The sequence below is a fragment of the Dasypus novemcinctus genome, chromosome 14 (genome assembly GCF_030445035.2).
Source record: "Dasypus novemcinctus isolate mDasNov1 chromosome 14, mDasNov1.1.hap2, whole genome shotgun sequence".
In the NCBI taxonomy this organism is placed as follows: domain Eukaryota; kingdom Metazoa; phylum Chordata; class Mammalia; order Cingulata; family Dasypodidae; genus Dasypus; species Dasypus novemcinctus.
Genome location: NC_080686.1, coordinates 56,936,204 through 56,944,766, shown reverse-complemented (window position 1 = coordinate 56,944,766; position 8,563 = coordinate 56,936,204). Strand labels below are relative to the sequence as shown.

Sequence of the window (8,563 nt, the reverse complement as noted above, 5' to 3'; positions counted from 1 at the left end):
TAATAGGGAAGAGGTGCTCCATTTTTGAGATTCCAATAATTACTTATTCATCTTTCTATCGCTAGAATCTAACACTGGGTTTGGAAAATATGTTGCAGATGGCACTAAATCAATGTGGTTTTTTGTTTGTTTAATGAATAACTACATTATCTCTCTACGATACACACATTTCATTAATGCACTTTTCACGCCAAATCATATTCACGTAGGTTGTGAGCTCTGTAGCGCCAGTACTTACGTCAATGCCTAACCTATAGCAGGTATCAAATAAAAAATTTTTGACTCGAATCACGGAACTAGCTTGTATACAGAAACGCAAAGCGATCTGCGCAGTGATGCCGTAAGGCGGTCCAAGCTTCCGGCCTGACCGGGTGCAGCTGCAGAGAGGCAGTGCGCAAGCGCGGCAGTCTCGCCCACGATTGGCTGCGCGGACGCGGGATCCTTGAGCGCTTCTGGCGGTGAGGGGAGCGCTGCGTATACGCGGGAGGAGTTCGCTGAACGCCGGCCTTTTGTAGATTTTCCTGGTGAGTCCCTGGAGGGGAGGGTTTACTAGCCTTCGGCAGCCTGAGAACTTCTTGGGGTGCAAAGCGTGGGGAGGTGCCATTCAGGCTTGCAAGGCAGGAAAGAAGGCCGAAGGCAAGACGCGGACTCGGCAGTTTCTCCTGCGGGTTCTGGAGGCGCGATGCGAAGTGTGAGGCTGTGTTCGCTGCCAGCCGCTGGGGTGGCTTCTGAGGAAGGGCGGTGGAGGTGTGCGTCTGTGGTGGGGAGGCCGCTGAGGGAGGAGATCCCATAGTGGTGCTTGCTTGCTCAGGTGTGCGTGCGGGCAGGAGACAGGCGTTTGGGTTTGTTCCTTCCAGGAATAAATCTGTGCCCTCCCGCACTGTGAAGCTAGTTCCCCAGGCCTGGCAGTGAAGGCTCTGTGAGGGCTCTGGATGGTAATAAATCATGAAAGCGGTGTTTAAGAGCTAGCGCTTTCTGTAGGGCTTTTACCTCTGCACAGAAAAGAGTTAAAGGATTACAATTAAAGGATTAACTGGGAGTGCCGAATTAAGAAAACACAGCTTTAAAGAATGTTGAGAAGTTTGTGGCACCTTTGCTAGACCCTCCTACTGCCTCCATTTCATGGTGTGGAGCCAGTCTGTGCAACCATTATGGGCTTCTGGCCCTGTTCAGGTGGGAGCAGAGTAACCCCCCTGTATATACCGGGGTGCCTCTATTTCCTTTCCATATATGGGGCAGCAGACTGAAATACTGAACCAGGAAATTAATCACTAGCTTATCCTTCCCAGAACTTGCCCTGCAGGCAGATGCTGCTTGCAGAGAGCAAAGGCAATAAAAGAAACAACTAAGGGAAGTCCTTGTGGCTCAACAGATAAGAGTGTCTGCCTACCATATGGAGGGTCCAGGGTTCTATACCCAGGGCCTCCTGACCCGTGTGGTGAGCTGGCCCACGTACAGTGTTGCCACGTAAGGAGTGTCGTGCCATGCAGGGGCGTCCCCCGCGTGGGGGAGCCCCACGCGCAAGGAGTACACCCCGTAAGGAGAGCCGCTGTGCAAAAGAAAAACACAGCCCAGGAGTGGAACCACACACACACAGAGCTGATGCAGCAACATAAAAAGTAACAGTTTCCCAGTCCTGCATGACAAGAATGCAAGAGGACACAGAAGAGTACACAGCAAATGGACACAAAGAGCAGACAACAGGAAGGGGAGAAATAAATTAAAAAAAAAAAAGGAACAATTAAGTCGAAGTGGTCTAGGAAAAAGGATTATCTGCTTTAAGTTATATAACAAAGCACCGGAGATGGGAAGAAAGTCTGTTTCATATGGAGTAGAGGAACCATCCTAATTCCTGTAAATGAGGGAATTCCTAAGTCCACAAGCAAGCACAATGTCAAGACAAGGCATAATCACAGAAAAATGGAGAAGACCTGAACTTTTCTCCTCTGGATGATAGGAAAACTAAACGCTGAAGTTTTTGTGTTTATTTGTTTTTTGTTGTTGCTGTTAGCTTCTGGTACTCCAGGAAATCTCTATTATATCACTACCTGAATATAAATTTAAGGAAAGGACAGCTCAAGGACTAAATTCCAATGTTAATACTTTAAAATATTAAATGTACAGTGTGCAAAAAAAAAAATTATGAAACAAGCAAAGAAACAGAGACTGTTGACCCATCCAAAGAAACAAAATAACAATCTAAAAACCATCAATGAAAACAACTAGACTTTGAACATACTGGACAAAGACTTTAAAAAAATAATAATCCTCAATGCCCAAGGAGTTAAAGGAAAACACAGAGAAAGAACTAAAGGATATCAGGAAAACAATGAATGAACAATATTAGACTCTCATTAAAGGATAAATATTTTTAAAAGAAATCATCAGAAATACTGGAGTTGAAGACCACAATAACTGAAATGAAAAATTCCCTAGAGGGTTTCAACAGAAGACTGGAGCCGGGACAAGAAAAAATCAGTAATGCAAAGATAAGAAAATGAAATGATTCAAGTTGAGGAGCAGAAAGAAAAAAGAATGAAAAAAGTAAACAGATCCTAAGAGACCTGTGGAATGCCATCAAGCACCAACATATGCATTATCGGAGTCCCAGAAGTAGAAGAAAGAGAGAAGGGATAGAAGGAATATTCAAAGACATAACGACATAAAATGTTCCAAATTTAACAAAAGATATAAAAGTATGCACATTTAAGAAGCCAAATGAACTGCACATTGGTTCAACTCAGAGAGAGAGAGAGAGAGAGAGAGAGAGAGAGAGAGAGAGAGAGAGAGAGAGAGAGAGAACCACACCCAGATACAAAGTAATCAAACTGTTGAATTCCAAAGGGAAGGACAGAGTTCTACATGCTGCAAAAGAAAAGCAATAAGTTATGTACAAGGGAATCCCAATAAGAGTAAATGCCAGTTTGTCATCAGAAACCATGGAGGCATGAGATGAAATAAAGTGTGGAAAGAAAACAATTGCCAACCAGTAATTTTATATCCAGTGAATCTACCTCTCAAAAATGAGGGGAAGAATAAGAAAATCCCAGATAAACAAAAGGTGACAGAGCTTGTTACAACTACAGCTGCCCTACAACAAATGCTAATGGGAGTTCTTCAGGAACTCCCTGAAAGGGAGGACACTAGATAGTGGATCAAAATGGTATAAAGAACCAAAGACCAGGCACTGGACGTGGCCCAGTGGTTAGGGCGTCCGTCTGCTACATGGGAGGTCTGCAGTTCAAACTGCGGGCCTCCTTGACCCATGTGGAGCTGGCCCATGCACAGTGCTGATGCGCACCAGGAGTGCCCTGCCACGCAGGGGTGTCCCCCGCATAGAGGAGCCCCAGGCACAAGGAGCACGCCCAGTAAGCCACCCAGCGCGAAAGTGCAGCCTGCCCCGGGGGAAGGGGGGGAATGCTCCTCTAGGCCTTCCAACCTCAGGGGAAGAAGGCTCTTAGGCAAGGGTAAGGCGACAGAGGTATTTAGCACTTAGCACATTCAGCCACACAGCACACACAACAGCACACAGCAAATGAGACTCTGGAGACTGTTAAATGGGAGGAAGCAAGTCCGTTTATTGTAAAGGGGGAGGCTATTTTATACTCTTTATTGAAGGATCATGTAAAAGGGTGACTGGATGATATTGAGTGAAGTGAGATACACATCAGAGCTCTAGTGCTGGTTGCCATGCCCTTATTGGGTCTGTGCTCACTAGGTTTCAGTTGCCTTTTCCTGGAAACGAGCTGGTTTCCAGTATATGCTGAGTCATTGCCCCAGGCACTCCTTTGTTACTTTCATGCCGTTTGGTTGGGACTTTCAAGCTCTTTTGTTCTTTCCCCCCGTTTGGTTGCCCCAGGCGCCATTTTGATAGCTCTAGACGCCATCTTCCATTAGGGACTTTGCAATGGGGGAATTCCCACAATTCCTCCCTTTTGTTTTTAGGCAACTCGAGGAGACTTATGTCAAGGTGACCGTGCCTGTCTTAGGTTGTCCTCCTCTGAGGATCTTACCCGTCATTAGCTACCGGCCAAGCTCACTGACCTTCAGACCTTAGTTGGGGGCCACCAAGCTTTGAGCGGTGGACGTATGCGTCTTCAATTGACTGTGTGTTCACCTTAGGCAGGGCCAGTTCTGGGCATGGGGTGTTTATAAGGGGGTGTCATATTGGGAATCTGTTTGCTGGAGCCATTGATAAGGGGCCAGCTGTAATTGAAAAAAGGTTAGTTTGGAGATATCTTGTAGTTTCTTCTGGAAGAACTTGCTATAAGAAGAAAATGATTAATATGAGGGGGCTGAGTATGGGGGCAATCCATGCCATAAGCGGGGAGCTTAGGACTGAACTCTGGCTCTGTTGGCGTTTGGTTATCTCTTCTTGCAACTTGTGTAATTTTTCAATATTTTGCTCTGTAGTTCCTGATTCATTGACATAATAACAGCACTCCTCTCGGAGGAAAAGGCAGGTTCCTCCTTTTTCAGCTGTAAGTAAATCTAAAGCTCTTCGATTTTGCAGGGTAACTTGGGTAAGAGAGGTTAATTGCCGCTGCAGGGAGTTGAGAGGGTCTGCGATGGTTTCTACCGCTAATTACCGTTGGTGTTCAAAATTTGGGGAGGTGATTATGTTGTGACCTAAAGCACCACCAGCAGTGGCAGCTGCCGCAACTGAGGCTGTGAGGCTCACTCCCACTAAAATGGGGAGGAAGGCAGCTCTCTTTTGTTTATTTGGGGAGAGCAGGATTTCTAATTCGCCCTCTTTATAAAGGGTTAGTTGAGGAATGATGGCAACTAGGATGCATGGGCCTGTGAGATTAGAATTAGGGCAGGTAGTTAAGGTGTGATTGCACCAAAAGTGATATCCTGGGGGTGCTTGGTTCCCTGAGGAAGACTTATATTATTTGTGCATTGGATGGAGAGATCATTTTTGCTGGTAAGAAAACAGGAGATGTTCCTGGAATTTATATTCCACAGGGGAATGTCAGGTATCGGGCTTTCACAGGGGAGGGTGTGTGTGAGCTTATTATTATTGGAAGGTAGGGGTATCATGGCTAGCAATGGGCGATTGAGGGCAGCACAAAGGAAGCAGTGGGAGGGGCTACGGAGAATGCCGGACTTATTGAGGAAGGAGAGAGTATGATTAAGGATTAGAATCCAAGTGAAGGAGGCATCATAGAGAGGTTTTGGGCGATATTGGTTGAGGGTTTCTTCAAGGGTTTTTTCTCCTTGCTGAATTTTATCTCGAGTTTCTGGGAGGAGTTGAGAGGTATTATAGAGGACATATTGTCTATAGATCTCGAGGTAGCCGGTAGGATGGGAGGCCCAATCATTGCGGTATAGTGCTCCCTTTACTCCAGTGACCCATTTGGAGTCCCAAGGATCTTTTACGTATATATAGATGGACCCATTACTAGGAGTAAAATTAAAATAAAAGATACAAAATGGTTCAGAAGGAGGGAGTGTAGATGCAGGGCAGTGAGAGCGAGAGGTGATGTTACAAGACCAATAGGGACAGCCTCCCTAGGTAGTATTGTAGTTGTAGTGGATACAGTAAGGTTCTGTTTGTTGATGAGGGAAGCAGGCATATCGCCAATTGCTAAATTTAAGCTGTACAGAAGCAGGGGTTATTGGGATGATGATACGGTGAGAACACCCTGAAAATGGGCAGGAAGCACTACCAATGTTTTGACTTTTTACCTGATTTTCGGTGGAGGTAGTTTCTCTTACTTGGAACTTCCAGACATAGGTATCGCTACTGATGCAATGGAAGAAGAAGAGGAGAACAAGGTTCTTCAAGTTGTAGGTGATGAGGCGGTGCGATCAGTTGCGACAAAAGGTCAGACACTGGCTGGGGATCCAGACAGGGTTCTCTGAACCTTCAGGAAAAACACAGGCAAACCCTCGGCCCTGAATTAGTAGGGGGTGTGGACCTTGCCGCTTGTTAGTGAGTGGGTCTTTCCACTGGGAAAGGGGTAGTGGGGTCAGGCTGTTTCTAAGCCCTCCCCAGTGTCGTATGGCTGGGGAACAATGTTCATTGTCGAATGTGAGGAAGTTCAGGGTGATCAGAGCTCTACTTAGAACATCTCTGGGGGTGTCTTTAGGGTACTCTCCTTTCAGTTTTTAATTTGTTGTTTGAGGGAGAAGTGAGTGCACTCTATGATAGCTTGGCCTTGGGGATTGTAGGGGATACCTGTTTTGTACTTGATGTGCCATGAGGTGCAGAAAGTTCTTGAAGCATAGCGAGGTCCATTATCAGTTTTTATGGCCTATGGTATGCCCATTTGATTAAAAGCTTGAAGACAGGCAATAATGACATGTTTTGATTTTTCGCCTGCGAGAGCTGTGGTGAAGATGTATTTGGAAAAGTTATCTACTATGACATGGAGGAATTTAGTTTTTCCAAAGGTAGGAACGTGAGTGACATCCATTTGCCAGATGGCGTTGGGGCGCAAGCCCCGAGGATTTACGCCCTGAGGTTGGAGAGGTCCCGGGGCAGGGAGGGGACCGCACTGTTTGCAAGCACGGACAAGGTGTTTACATTGCCATGCGGTGAGAGAGGGGAGAAGATGTTTTAGGGAGTGAGCAGACATATGAAATTTGGCATGTAATTGCTTGGCTTGTTCAAGGGGGACAATGAGAGGTGGAGGGCAAGGATGGAATCAGCTAAGTCATTTCCAGCAGAGAGAGGACCGGGTAAATGAGTATGCAATCTAATGTGTTGTATGTGCCAGGGGTGTTGGCGATTTTCGAGAAGGAATTGTAATTGAGTTAGGAGTGTATCTTGTGGTGTGTGTTTAGTTTTCAAGACTGCATACGGGAGAGCACAGGTGGTGTTGGTGGCATAGGAGCTATCAGAGAATATATTTAAGGGGATGTCTTGGAGGTGCAGGAAGGCCAAATAGATGGTGAATAATTTGCCCAATTGAACTGACCCCAAGTGCTGTTCAACTATTATGGAGTTGGGGTTCCCTGGTGTTTTGATGACGACTGAGCTATTGTGTTTGTTAGTATCAGTGAAAACTATAGTGGTGAATGGGATAGGGGTTTTTGTAGGAAAGGCATGGGTGCCAAAAACAATGGGGAGAGCTTGTAGCGCTGTGTGAAATCTGTGTTGGGGGAGATGGTTGTCAATTTGGCCGGTGTATCCAGCGAGGAGGATTTGCATGTTAAGGTTAGTCCCTGTGAGGGAAGTAATTTTTTCAGTGGTTAGGGGGAGAATGATGGTGTCCCGCTCTGCACCAAAGAGGTGAACAGAGATCTTGTGGAATTTCCTGCCCAGGATGCAGAGGGCATCCAAGTGCAAGGTGATTTTGCCTAATTGGCTAAAAGAAAGGTGAATCCAATAAAGAGGAGAATTTTGGAAAAGTACCCCGGTGGGGGTTTCAGAAGTGTTGAGTAAGATAGCTGTGACCGGTTGAGAGGGGTCAAAGCATGCCAGAGACAGTCGTCCCAGGTAGTCATTAATGAGGGAGACGCAGGCAGAGGCTTCTTCTGTGAGATGTCTGAGACTAGTAGGTGCGGGGTCACCCTTGAGGGAGAATAGTTGGAGAAGCTTATGAGAGGAAATGGAGAGATGCGGCCTTATCCAGTTAATTTCACCAGAGTTTTTGTAGGTCGTGTAAGGTAAGAGACGGGGGGGGGGGATTTACAATTTAGGGGGTGCAGGGGTAACAGAGTCAGAGATATTGTAGTCCAGGAAAGAGTAGGGAGCATGAAATTGGATTTTTTTCTTGTGATACTGCAAGATCTAATTGGGTAAGATTATCGAGTGGAATGCAGACACAGTCACGTAGGCAGTTGGGGTTTTCATGAGCAAGGAGAATGTCATCCATGTAATGGATGACCTGGCAAAAGGGTACAAGAGGGCAGGTGGCTGTGGCGACGGAGAGCTGACAGATGGCTGGACTGTTTTTCATACCCTGTGGGAGGACTTTCCATTGAAAGCGTTGGGAGGGGAGGGAATTATTGGTGGAAGGAATTGAAAAAGCAAAGTAAGGGCAGTCATCCTCATGAAGAAGGATAGAAAAGCAGCAGTCTTTGATATCTATAACTGCTATATGATATCCATGGCAAATGGCTGTAGGATGAGGGAGACCCTGTTATGGAGAGCTGATAGGCAGCATATGTTGATTGATATTACGAAGATCATGTAGGAGTCGCCATTTGCCAGACTTTTTTTGTATAACAAAGACTGGGGAGTTATGGGGGCTCCTGGAAGGTTCAGTGTGCCCCAGCACGAGCTGTTCTTGTACCAGGAGGGTTAGTTGTTGTAATTTTAATTGTGGAAGTGGCCACTGATCTGTCCAAATGGGGTTATCGTTTTTCCACTGTAATTTAATGGGCGAGGGCTTGGTAATGGAGAAACGGGGCAGATCAGTGGCTGTTAGGGTTGGGGGTGATCAGTGGCGAGGAGTGTTACTAGAGGGGGAAGAGGAGTGGAGTTTCTTCGGGTTATTAAAGTAGCTCCCAGTTGGGTAAGAACATCCCATCCCCAAAGAGAATGGTCCATGTTAGAGAGGACGAGTGGGGAGAAGGTTCCTTTAAACCCATCCAGGTCTTCCCAATGTAA

At 46.2% G+C, this 8,563-nt stretch overlaps 1 protein-coding gene across 1 annotated transcript in view; it reads left to right on the top strand.

Moving 5' to 3' along the window:
• Positions 1–280: 280 nt before the first annotated feature.
• Positions 281–8,563, top strand: part of RAD54B (RAD54 homolog B) — a 125,774-nt gene continuing 117,491 nt past the window's right edge. Inside the window, exon 1 of the mRNA XM_012518128.4 lies at positions 281–524. The gene's annotated coding sequence lies outside the window, so the exon portion shown is untranslated. The remainder of the gene's footprint in view (positions 525–8,563) is intronic.